Source organism: Protopterus annectens, chromosome 2.part0 (assembly GCF_019279795.1).
Source record: "Protopterus annectens isolate FY-2018-M chromosome 2.part0, PAN1.0, whole genome shotgun sequence".
NCBI lineage: Eukaryota > Metazoa > Chordata > Ceratodontiformes > Protopteridae > Protopterus > Protopterus annectens.
In genome coordinates, this window is record NC_056728.1 from 126,588,198 (window position 1) to 126,601,812 (window position 13,615).

Genomic DNA, 13,615 nt, shown 5'->3' on the forward strand with positions numbered 1-13,615 from the left:
ACTTCCCTTTGGCTTGTCTACTGTGCCCAGGGTATTCACAAAGTGTCTATCTCCAGCCATTGCATTTTGCAGGCAGAGAAATATTCAAATATACCCATACCTGGATGATTGTCTAATTCAGGCAGAAAGCCAGGACATGCTATTAAAACATCTGGCATTTGTAAAGAAACTTCTAACCTTGCTGGGGTACACCATAAACGAAAATAAATCTCATCTGGTACCCTGCCAACAGATTGTATTCATGGGAGCAAGCTTGAACACAACTTCCAAGATGGCTTACCTCACGCCAGAGAAACAAGTTTATTTCACAGCCTACTTCGAACTACTGGCCACAAAGACCCAGCTATCTGCAAGGAAAATTTTGCAAGCCTTGGGGTTCATGGCTTCTTGCATTCTACTAATTCCATATGCAAGACTGCGTATGAGGAAACTACAATGGTATCTAAAAAGCCTATGGTGTCATCATTTTCAGGACCTGCAATCAATGATTCCTGTCATTCCTTGTATAAAGACAGAGTTCCTTTGGTGGGCAAAGGCCTGCCACCTCAACAAGGGGCTCCCTTTCAATCTACCCCCTGCTGCCTAAACCCTAACTACAGACGCATCAGACTGTGCATGGGGGGCGCACTTAGCAGGGTAGTGCATTCAGGGCAAATGGAACACGAGTCAGATGCACCTGCATATCAACCAAAAAGAAATGTTAGCTGTACAGAATTCCCTGACAGCCTTCAAGGACCACATCCTTCCAGGACAGTTATTGGTAAAGACAGACAACACCACAGTTATGTGGTACATAAACAAGCAGGGGGGAACCTACTCGCACCCTCTCTGCAGACTAGCCATGGCTTTGTGGAACACAGCCCTGAGCTACCAAGTGCACCTATAAGCTTAATTCCTGCCAGGCAAGCTAAATTCACTGGCAGACGACCTAAGCAGAAATCTCATGGACCCACACGAATGGAAACTGGAACCAAAAATATTCAATCTCTTGAGGAACAAATAGGGGACTCCAGAGATAGACCTGTTTGCCTCCCCCCAGAACTACCAATTGGACAAATTCTGCACAAGGACTCCCCACAGTCAAGCTTGGAAAGTGGATGCCCTGTCCTTCACCTGGGAAAGCCTCTCGCTTTATGCCTTTCCCCCTCTGCCTCATCTCTCGAAGGTTCTGCTAAAGATCAAACAGGACAGACCAGGGACAGTTCTTATTGCACCAGACTGGCCTCGCCAGCACTGTTACCCCCTCTTGCACAGCATGATACTGCTGGATCCATGGCACCTACCTCAGACACCTTCCCTGCTGTCCCAGCAGGCGGGCCAGATTCTGCATCCTCCGCTCCAAACTCTGAACCTTGCAGCCTGGCTAATTCCTTGAGCTCTCCAATAGCATCCCTCAATAAGCAGGTGCTAGAGGTCATTCTGGAAGCAAGGAGACTTAGTACTAGAAAATCCTATGCTGAAAAGTGAAAAAAGATACTGTTCCTGGAGTCAGACCCAGGATATGGGCACTACAGTGCCTAGTTTACCTCATATTCTTCAGTACTTAACAGAAATGCTCCACAAGGGCCTATCGTTCCCGTCAATTAAAATTCATGCCTCTGCAATTTCAGCACATTATAATACTGAACCACCCCTCTTCTCTCACCCCCTTTTAAAGCATTTCGTCATAGGGGCTAAAAATTTAAGACCCCCCCCCCCCCCAGGCGAGCCTCTACTCCAGCCCTGGGACCTTAACTTTGTATTGGAAAAGCTCACTCTCCCTCCATTTGAACCAGCTGCAACTGCAGAGTTGAAATTCCTTCCTTGGAAAACGGCCTTCCTTCTAGCCATCACTTCAGCAAGAAGAGTGTCTGAATTACAGGCCCTCATGGCAGTGGAGCCCTTCATTATCTTCCATGCAGACAGGTTTCCCTCAGGACCAATTCTTTTATGCCCAAGATGGTGTCTAGTGTGGCCCTAAATCATTCCATTCATTTGCCTACCTTTTTTTCCTAATTCACAAAACAAAGGAGAATGAATTCTGCACTCTTTGGACGTGCACAGACAGCTTAGATTTTATTTGGATAGGACTAACAGCTGCTAGTTGGCTTTGCTGCAGGGGCAGAGGGGAAGGCCATTTCAAAGCAAATAATTTCTAAATGGACAGCCCATTGCATTAATTTCTGCTATAAGCACCGTGGAAAACCTACCCCACAGGGGATAAGATCACATTCCACCAGGGCTGCATCTACCTCTACAGCCTTTCTCAGCTTTCTCAGAGGGGTCCCTACCAGGGACATCCTAGAAGCTGCTCCCTGGAGCTCTGTTCATACCTTCATCAAGCATTACCACATGCCTATTTTTTCTAAATCCAGAGCTGGTTTTGCCACTGCAGTATTGCAGGGCTTAATAGCTGGTCTTAATGCTCTCTAACTTCCTCCTCATTTGAGCTTTGGGAATCTACCCAAATGTAATGACTGCAACAGTGAAACACGAAGAACATAGTACAGTTGTGTACACTTACCATAAATGTAGATGTTCGAGTGTATTCACTGTTGCAGTCCTGGTTACCCTCCCTTCAGCCCCCCTGACGTCTCTTGGCTCTACCTTTCCTTCTTGTTTGGTGTATTTGAGGTTTCTGGTGTATTTGCTTTTTGTTGGAGGTGTAACAACATATAATTGCTTCCTGTTATGGGGGCACCTGACATCTGGGGCAAGAAAAACTGATGTAATGGCGTTGGCTGCATGTTTTATACCCCTGACGACCTGACATCATGGAAGGAGCGACTGCATCCGACGCAGGAATCCAAGACTCTGGTATTCAGGACAGCTGAGGGCTACCTTCAGGCAGATAACCCAAATGTAATGACTGCAACAGTGAGTACACTCAATAATCTACATTTATGGTAAGTGTACACAACTGTACTTTCCCAGGATCCATTGGTAGTCCACCCTTATATAGAGGGATAACTGTTGCAGTTCTCCATTCATATGGCAAAAAGCCTGCTTGGAGGCCATGGTTGAAAAGTACCTCCAGTGGGCCCTGATAGGTCATATTTTAGACTGTTTAGGCAGCATCCTGGGATGTTATTGTGGCCCATCAAGTCTGTGTTTTTGGTCTTGGAGAGTGCATTTAGGACCTGCTCTCTCTTATTTGCTAGTGAGGTTATGTTTGATGATACTTGGGGATAATTGGGGGGAGTGGGGAACAAAGTTGGAGTTGAATTTGTCGACCATTAGGTTTGTTGCATCTTCCAGCTCCATGAATGTTGCTCCATTTACAACCAGTTTGGCACACTGTTGTGTGTTGCATTTAATGCTTTGGAAATAGCCAAATAAAACCTTATGGTTTTCTTTGGCTTAGGAAGCTACCTTAAGAAAATTGGCTTTGTTGGTCTTAAGTTACCTACTTAGATGTCTCTTCTGCTTGGTGAGAGAGTATTTATCTTTTTGGGTGTTGAACTTCCCAAGTTTAGCTGTGACTTTTTTCTTTTATTGTACAACCCGTTTAATATTTGATTCCACCAGAGTGGCTTATTTTTTTAGTTTGATTCGAGTTTACTTTTGATAGCACACCAGCCTCTCTCTAACTATTGACATGGTTGCATAGATTTTTTTGTTAACAGTTCTGCATAGGCTGTTGTGTTGTCCGAGTTTGGAGGGATTTGAAATGTTGACAGGTTATCACTTAATAAGAGGCAGTTTGCTTTGGAATAGTTCAAAACTGTTACAGGGTTTACTGGGGTTACCAAATTGATTTCTGTCTCTGAGACTTGGGGGACAAGGGTTAGCTTTTCTCTCATGTTTGTGAGTACCAGGTCCAATATGTTTGCACCTCTACTGGGTGTATAAGCCATCTGGTAGTGTTTTTGTGTTTACAAAGTAAAATCAGTAAAAACAAAATGAAAACTCCAGCAAAGCTAGAACTTCCACTGAGTGACCTCCCAAACCTCTTGCATCAGAGGCTCTTGGGATATATGCAAATGATCCCTATGAATATCGGGTGTTTCAGCTCACTGGCTGGCGCAGTCTCTTCATAGAGATCATTTGCATATATCCCATGTGCCTCTGATGCAAGAGGTTTGGGAGGTCACTCAGTGGAAGTTCTAGCTTTGCTGGACTTTTCATTTTGTTTTTACTGATTGGGTTTTCAGTGACCTTCTCACTCATTGTTTTTGTTTACAAAGTCCAGGAATCTCTGTGTCTACAAATGTGGGAATGTGTAGAATTCCCAATCTGTGGAGGGGTAATTAAGGTTGCACATGAGTATGATATTAGGTTGAATAGGGTATCCAGCAAGTCTGCGTATGAGCTGTGGGTTTTCTGGATAATGGAGAGTGGATTTATAAAGATGGTAAACTTGTCTTTAAGTTGGAGAGGAATAAGCAGTGAATAATGTGAATGCTTATTAGCCAATGTATGGGAGTCAAGTGTGTGTAAAATAAATGCAGTTTAAATATGTTTGTGTGTCACACATATTGAGTTGTGTGTTTTGTAGCTATGAAGTATTCAAGCTAGGTAGTGATAAGGATGTAATTTGATAAGTTAATGTAGGGTGAGCATGCAGTGGTGGTGATGGTTTTGAATTAACTGTAGGAAGGGATAGCCTGTTTGTGTAATCGGGCTTAGGTGTGTGTGTGTGTGTGTGTGTGTGTGTGTGTGTGTGTGTGTGTGTGTGTGTGTGTGTGTGTGCGTCACAAAGCCACGATGATGACTCTGGTTCTACCAGTAACTTGAGGACTCAGCTGGGAAAAAAACATTGACTGATAACAACTTGCTATGTTTTTTTTGTCACTGTTCAATGCCTGTAACTAAAATACAGAGATATTAACAGTTATGTGTCAAGAAATGTATAATGAAAAGGCAACTTGTAGTGTTTATTCTGAGGAAGTCCATTTAATTTTTAAAGTGAGCTGAATTATTTCATGCCGATTGGTTAGGCCGTTTGTACTGTAATTACTGTTACTCTAACAGTTCTATTTAGAGTTGCATTTCATTTCCCTGTTGCAGTGGACACTATTATGCAGATTAGGAGGGGTTACAACTTGGACACACAAAGTTGCAGGTGTCTGCAGAGTCTCTTTTCAAAGCATAGTCTCTTTTGACAGAATATAATTAGCTAAATTGTGTGGTTATAATTGACAGAGCAGAAAGCACAAGAAGAAAACATGAGTGAAATTATTGCTTCCTGGAAAAGTCAAACTGGGTCACTGAGTGGCACACAGCTATAGTTATCCCACTCCACAATGGGGGATCCACTTTGGATCCCGGGAACTACCGCCCCATCAGTCTGACGAGCCTGATCTGCAAGGTCATGGAACATATTATCATGGAACTTGTAAAGAAAGACATTGACAACCTTCAAACACTGGAGCCCACGCAGTTTGGGTTCGTGAAGGGCCGAGCTTGTCTCCTGAACCTGATTGACTTCTTTGAATCAGTCTCCAGAGCCGTGAACAAGGGTAAGGTGGTCCAAACAGCCTATCTGAACCTGGCCAAAGCCTTCAACACCATCCCCCACTCTGGAAGTGTAGATAAACTTAGTAAGCTGGGCATTAATCCCTATGTCACTCGATCGGTTGCCAACTTGGCTTGCTGACAGAACCCACACTGTAAAAGTAGCCGACTCCAAATCCAGCTCCGGACAAGTGGAGTACCTCAGGGTTTAGTCCTGGGACCGCTGTTTGGCATATACTTCTCTGAAGTACAGGCCAACACTAAGGGACTCTGGCTAACAAAGTTCACAGATGACTGCAAACTGGGAGCCATTATTGAATCCCCAAATGCTGTGGATATGCTACAAAAGGGCCTTACAGAAACAGATGCTTGGTGCCAGAGCCATGGGCTCAAGCTCAATACCAAGAAATCTATAGTTATCCCCTTTGGGGAAAAAACATGTACCCGTGAATTATCACATAGGTGGCAGTGCACTAAACACCAAAAGTGTGATAAGAGACTTAGGGACACAGGTGGACAGTGGACAGTGGTCTCACCTACGATAACCACATCGCCACACCTGTCAGGAAATCCTTGTATGTGGCACACCTTATCAGTAAGGGCTTTTCATACAGAAAAAAGGAGGTCATTGTCCCACTGTACTCATCCCTCATTAGACCCATTATAGAATACAACGCCCCATTTGGTATGTACGTATCAAGACATCTGCAACAACTGGAAAGGCCGCAGGAATACCTTACTAAAAGAATCACAAATCTAAAGCAGATATCCTATGCTGACAGTCTAAAAAAAACTCCACCTATACTCTGTCGCATATCGTCTACTCAGAAGCTATCTCTGCTTAACATACAAGGCCATGTCAAACCCAGAGCTGTTGGACATGCTACACTTAAAGTAATCCCAATCCCGCAGAGTCACACGCTCCAGGGATCTAAACCTCGTCATCACAATGAACAAAACATGCTGGAAGGATAGGTTCCTGACCCAGAAACTCTCAAGACTCTGGAATAGACTGCCCATACATATCAAGCAGAGTGCCTCCTTAGCCCTCTTCAAAAGGAACCTTGATGATTGGATGGGAGATAGGAAATTCACCCCGGGGATCAAGTCATTCACCCTGCTAGACAGGGGTCCATTGAAGTAAATACTGTGGGAAGAAATAGCCAGGGAATTGTTATGGCTAGGCTTGTATAGGCCCTAGGGCCAATAGCCTAGTACCAGCCTATGGACCTATAGTGTTGCAGAGGCAGTCTCCTGTAAAGAGGCATTTTGCTCATTCTCACATGTTGCAGACATATGCACTCTCTGGTAAATGCATAGCTGCATTAAGCCTTGTTTGCATTTGCTTTACCTAAATTAATATCATAATTGTGCAGTGCAGCCTGGAACCAGTACACCACTTTTTGGTTTTAATGTAATCATTTGTTTACCAGGAAAGTTAACTACTTCTCTTTCTGACTATTTTCAGGAATAACATGATATATGCATGTTTTTGGAAGGTGGGATGAAGACCATAGTACCCACAGAAAACCCATGTGTGCACTGATCAGATATATGTAGAGACTGGGTATTATTACAGAGGTAGAGATTGAACCCCAGACCCTGGAATTGTCTGGCAGATATTTTAGGCACTAATGCACTACACTGCTCAATTTGGGTTGTTTTAATAAATCAGCTGCCATAAAACAAAGCCTAGCAGGTGAAGCTGCTCTGGAAAAGAGAGAGCAACACTTACAATGCACTTAACTGACTTTGAAAAGAAAATGCACACATGTATACACTCTCTCTCTCTCTCACACACACACACACACACACACACACACACACACACACACACACACACACACACACAAAGAATATTTTTATGGTTTAACTCAATAGGTGCAGCAGAACCGTTAACTATAATGTCAAACGTTGGTGATGTGAGTGTCTGAACAAAGATGTTCATTGGATAATCAGAACAAAGAGTTTACTCTAAGCCTGACTTCTCCCTCTTTGGCATCAGCTCACTAGTGCCTGCCTACTGTGAACAACTGAATTAGATTGAAAGAAGCTGCAGAACTGAGTCTCCTAACCTGAGAACTACATGGTGAAACGTGAAAGAAAGAGCTAGACAAAGAGGACATAATTTCTCTGAATTAGTGCAATGCTAAAAAAAAAAGGTATTCTAATCACTTTAAGAGATTAAGTATTGAGGAATAGCCATTTGTTATACCAGCGACCCTAATGGTTTAATTTGTAGAAGTGTACTGTGTAATTAAGTACAGTTGATGTCTGGGGATGATTATTTGCGTGCCCTGTAACCTCCAGAGTGCATTATTATAATAATTGGACTACTTTTCAATTTAATTGTGTTCTATTTTTCTTGGCTATGTTCAACGTTTAATGTGAATAATATTTCTGCCAAAGTTTGATGCAGGCAACATAACGAGAACAAAGATGATCAAGCTTGTTACTTGGTTATTTTCTCACCTCTGTTTGCCATCTAGTGGTATCATGCAACTAGTGTAATAAGTAGAAGTATTATTAATTATAATAATTATAATAGTAGTGCTCTGTGATGTGTTTTTTTCTTGTTAAGAATAGTGCTGGTGACAACAGCAAAAACCAGTGGGGAAACGGGCAGTGAAGAGGGAGTTGGTGGAGCAATTGGTATACTTGCATCGAGAGGATTTACTGTATTTGTCGTTCAGTAGAGAAGCAAAAGAAAGAAGCACAGTTTAGTGTGAGTAGTATCTTGACCAGGTCTCGTCTCATATTGCACATAGCAGGTAAAGTTCTGTTAAAAGCAGTCAGGAGTCTAAGCTGAAAGATTCCATGCAGTTGACTGTATCTGGCAGACAACACACTTGAAGTGGTGACGCAGAGAGTAGTGAAACTTCTGGAACATTGCAGGAAAGTATTGTACTGGCCTTCTCAGAGGCGCTGTCATTTCTTCATGTGAGAAGGGCAAGGAAAAAGAATTACAGAATTGAGTAATGACATGAGGGGCTGATAAAGTAACAGTGAATCTGATGCTGTCCATTTTCATTTGTTCCTCAACTAGTGAGTCTGGATCCAGTCCTCTGATTTGACTCTGTCAATAAGTAGTATAGCTTGTGGTCAACGGAAACTCTAGAGCTTCTCCCTACCTGTAATGCACCAACCCCTAACATACCTCAGATCGCATTTGCTGCTTTCACGTACAGATGTGGTCAGTTTTGCTCTTGAGCATATTTATAGATAATTAATATTTATTCTTAAACTTTCTCCCCCGAATCTGTCTATTCTTCTTACCATTGCTGGTATTTTTTTCCTGTAAATTATAAAACCTTTCTTTTAACCTAACATCTGATCACGTCAATCTTCATCTATTCTTGACTTGTGGGTCCGCTGTTCTGATACTCTAAACTGATCCGGCCATTAAATAGCTCGCATCAGCCAAAAAAAAAAAAAAAAAAAATCTCTCGAGCTACAAGTGTACCCACAATGCCTCTCTCTACATTACCCCAGATCTCATTTGCCGCTCTTACAGCTAGAAGTGTCAGCCGACTCCTCTCTCGTAGTTAAGTAAAACTTATATTTTTTTGTCTCTTTTTCTGTAACTGGTATTAATCTGTCAGCTTCTGAGAACCCTTTGTTTATTCTGATCTACCTTAGTGTGAGTGTCTGCGTTCCCTTTTTCCATTTCCTTTTACCGTTGGTAACGTTCACTACCATTGTTGGTAGCTCCCTCCCCCTCTTCTTTAACATTGGGTAATTTTTTCTTACCATTGTGGTGTGACTGGTTGTTGGTTTTTCTCCCCTCTTCCTTTTCTTCTGCCTCTTCTGCATTTTTATTTAGAAAGAATGCAGAAAAATCCATCAGCTCTACTACTGGTTTTAAACAGTGTAAAGCATGCGGCAGGAAAATGCCAAACTCAAATGGCCATGATTGTTGTGTATATTATTTGGGGGCGCCCCACTTAAGTACTGGCTGTACAGTCTGCCAGGGTTTCAGTAATAGAGCACTGGCCGAACGCAGAAATAAGCTTATCCTCAAAGGGCTTCTTAAAGCCCCTTTCGAAGAAGCTTTGTCCAAGCCTGACCAGTCTTCTCTGGCCTGTGGTTCCAAAGCTACCCATTCGGTGCTGGCATCTCCTTCTGCACCACCCATTAACAAGCACAGGCATGCATCTGCAGGTTCCTCTTTGGAACTGAAATCAAAAGTTCCAAAACTTTTGGAACAGACTGAATCTTTGACATTTTTACCCTTACAGGTGCCATTGACACCGACTACGACATCCTCTCAAATTGCGACTCCTTCCGTTCCCACGTTGACTACTGTTCCAACACTGGGACCAACTGTTGTGGCTTCCGTGTCTGTGCCAATATCTCTCACAGCTCCGCAGACAGTGCTGAAGACTTGACAATTCTACTCAGCCCAGCACCACTTATTCCCCCTCCTTTGATCCCTGCATTGGACAACTCCCTAGCCCCTTTCTAGAAAGACCTGAGTCATCTTCTGAATTGTCCGTTTATTCCACCAGAAGTCTCTCAGAGGTTGATATAGTTAGGTTGGTTCCTGACACCCAGGGGTCTTCCTTCATCTTTTCAGCCCCCTCTCCCTTTTGGGTGCAGGGGGATGTTCATCGTGTTACCCTGCTGCAGTCATCACACTTGGGTTATCCTGCCGTCAGGTGGTCCCGCAGTCGGCCCGAATTCCAAAGTCTTGGTCCGGCGTCGGTTGCTGGCGCTTCTTCCCTGACGTCAGAGCGCCAGGGGTATATCAGAGGCAACCGACGCCATTTTCTTCAGTCTTTCTTGCCGTGCGGTGCCCGAAGCAGAAGCAGTTCGCAAGTACCGGTCAGCCGACACCTGAGATTTTCGAATCGAGTTTCAGTCCGAAGTCTTCAAAGCTAAGTAACCCGTTGGGGAACTTTTTCTTGCCTCAGTCCGGTGTCATTAAAAGTTAACAATTGCATTTCTTGTGGGAAGCAAATACCTCATAAGGACTTTCATTCTTTTTGTATACCTTGCCTAGGCCCAGACCACGATGTCACTGGTTGTCGGTTTTGTGCTAGGTTCAATAAGCGAACTATTAAGCGACGCTTTGATTTCGCATGACACTACTTCGGTAGGAAATTTAATTACACTATGCCGTCGGAGCAAACGATTACCGGTGTGCATAAAAAAACGCAAAGATAAAGAAAGGCAGCCTAGATCCAAGCCAGACTCCGAGGCCTCAGCTGGGCCGGTCGCCGGTTCTCCGGTTTTCAGTGAGGTGCCTATGCAGCCCCTGGCTACCGCTGAATTTGATCCCCAGACCGCTTCGGCCACTCCAACAGAGAGTTCTAGGCCGACGCAGCCATTTTCTTTATGCCCTACCGACGACATTGCAGTAGGAGAAGCTGGTGCTGTAGAAACACCTTCGGTTTCTGAAGGTGTCTTCAGACTGACTTCTCTCACCATAAAATTTTATGCTAAGATTAAGACTCCTCTAAAACCAAAAAAGACTACTCTTCAGTCTCCAGGTCAAGGCCCTATGCCTAAGAAACAGATGCTTAAAATGGCTGAAGATTTCTTTTCTTTGATCAGGGGTTCCCAACTCCCCCGACAAAAGGCCTAGACAAGAGGAGGATTATGCCTCCTCTGATCAAGTGTCTGTTTCCTCAGGCTCCTCTGAGGAACAGGATTACTCCTTTCCGCCTTATGAAGATTCTGATGCTGAAGACTCCATTCCCTCGGCTTCTCCCCCTGAACATTATTCCTTTGGGGAAACCATACATACCATGAGGGAACATTTCCACTGGGAAGGTCAGGACTACTCCGACTCAAAGAAAAGGGTCCAAGAGTTTCTTTTACTCCCCCAGCACAGACCCCTTGCTATCCCCCCAGTTTCGGACATTGTGGATGATGTTTTCTTAGAATCTAGTCTAAATCCAGATTCTCTGCCTCCTGCTCCAGCCAAACCAGATAGATACTATAGAGTGCCTGACTCACACAAATTCCTATACAAAAGTCCTGTTGCTGATCCAGAGACAATCTCCCAGGGTCCCAAAGGGGCTAAGGCTTCTATGGCTAAAAATCCTGTACCCTCTGAAAGGGACTCTAGAGCACTAGATAGGTGGGGGAAGAAGGTTTACACCTCAGCTACTGTAGCTATGAGAGCACTAAATTGTCAATTTCACATGCTTAAATACCAGCAATTCCTAATGTCTCAAATAAAACAAAAGATTGGGCACGCACCCTCAACAGTCTGAATTCAAGGAAATGCAGGATCTTTTGCATGCAGCTGAACAGGTGGGAAAACATACTTTACAATGTGGTTTTGATGCCTTGGAAGCTTCCTCTAGAGCAGCTGTTACTGGGTCTCTTATACGTAGGCATGCTTGGTTAATGGAACAGTCTCTGCCTGATCATGTTAAAGCAAAGTTACTAGACGCACCCTTACAGCAGGAGGTTTTATTTGGGGTGAAGGCAGAGGAGGTTTTAAAGAAAATGGAGGATAAGGCAAAATCTATGCAGACGGTCAAAGATTTCTTACAAGTACAGCCTCCACGCTTCAGCAGAAATTGGCCAACAAAAAATTGGTCCTTTCCAGCTTCTGACAGACCACAGAGGGGGGCAGAGGACAAGCACAAATCCCTTACAAACCCCGCCAATGGGGCACTGCAACACAGAAGGGAGGAGAAGACAGGCCACAAACTACTAGAAGGCAAGCACAATGACTTATACTTCAAACTGCCAAGCAAAACTCTCTTGGCAGTTCCCTTGGGAGGAAAATTAGCACTTTTTGCAGACAACTGGCGCATCGTCACAAAGGACAAATGGGTACTAGACATTATCTCACAAGGATACAGATTCCATTTCCACACCTTGCCAAGGATAACAGGAATGCCAAACCTGCCACAAAATCAATGGGCAGAGGCACAAAAACAAATTACAGCTCTCATGGACATGAGAGCCATTCAACTGGTACCTACACAGGAGCAAGGCCAAGGATTTTACTCAAGGCTCTTTCTAGTCCCCAGAAAGGACAATGCTTGGAGACCCATTCTGGACCTTTCAATTTTAAACACCTTCTTGCAAGTACCCAAATTCAAGATGCTAACACTACAGCAGCTTCTTCCCATGTTGGGCAAGAAAACTTGGCTAGTAACGTTGGCCCTCAAGGAGGCATACCTGAATGTCCCTATCAGACAAAATTGCAGAAGATACCTCCGTTTCATTGCAGGTTCAACTCATTATCAGTTCTCTCCATTGCCCTTTGGCTTATCTACTGCACCCAGGGTCGTCACAAAATGCCTGGCACCAGTAATTGCATACTGCAGACAAAGAGGAATTCAAATATACCCATACCTGGACGACTGCCTCATCCAAGCAGAAAGCAAGGACATTCTCTTACAACACCTGGTTTTTGTAAAACATCTTCTAAGTTGCCTAGGGTACACAGTAAACGAAAAGAAATCAAAACTAGTGCCCTCACAAAATATGACATTCCTGGGTGCCAGCTTGAATACAACGGCCCAGATGGCTTATCTGACGCCAGACAAACAACTACAATTAATTCAATACTTCAGAGCAATGGCAACAAAGACCCAACTCCCTGCAAGAAAAATTCTGCAGGCCTTGGGCTTCATGGCATCTTGCATACTACTAATACCATTTGCAAAACTGCATACAAGGAAATTACAATGGTACCTAAAAAGCGTATGGACTCAACACAGCCACAGCTTGGAAACAATGATACCTCTCATTCCCTGCCTTCAACAGGAGTTGCTGTGGTGGTCGCAGGTATGTCACCTCAACAAGGGTCAGCCTTTGACCTTACCCCCAGCCAGGCAAACTATGACAACAGATGCATCGGACTATGCCTGGGGGGCGCACATGGCAGGACGGTGCATTCAAGGCATATGGACTGCAGATCAAAGGAATCTGTACATCAATCAAACAGAAATGCTAGCTGTACAAAATGCTCTGACAGCCTTCAAGGACCTCTTACATCCAGGACAGCTTATCGTAAGAACAGACAACACCACAGTAATGTGGTACATAAACAAGCAAGGGGGTACACACTCCTACCCTCTATGCAGGCAAGCAATGACCTTGTGGAACACAGCACTGGCTTACCAAGTTCAATTACAAGCTGAATTCCTGCCAGGAAAAAAGAACACATTGGCAGACGACCTAAGCAGAAACGTCATGGATCCCCACGAGT

At 44.0% G+C, this 13,615-nt stretch overlaps 1 protein-coding gene across 3 annotated transcripts in view; it reads left to right on the forward strand.

Annotated features, from left to right (window-relative positions):
- ANKRD44 (ankyrin repeat domain 44) overlaps positions 1-13,615 on the forward strand; it is a 1,254,083-nt gene that overhangs the window by 225,972 nt on the left and 1,014,496 nt on the right. The gene's annotated exons all lie outside the window — the stretch shown is intronic.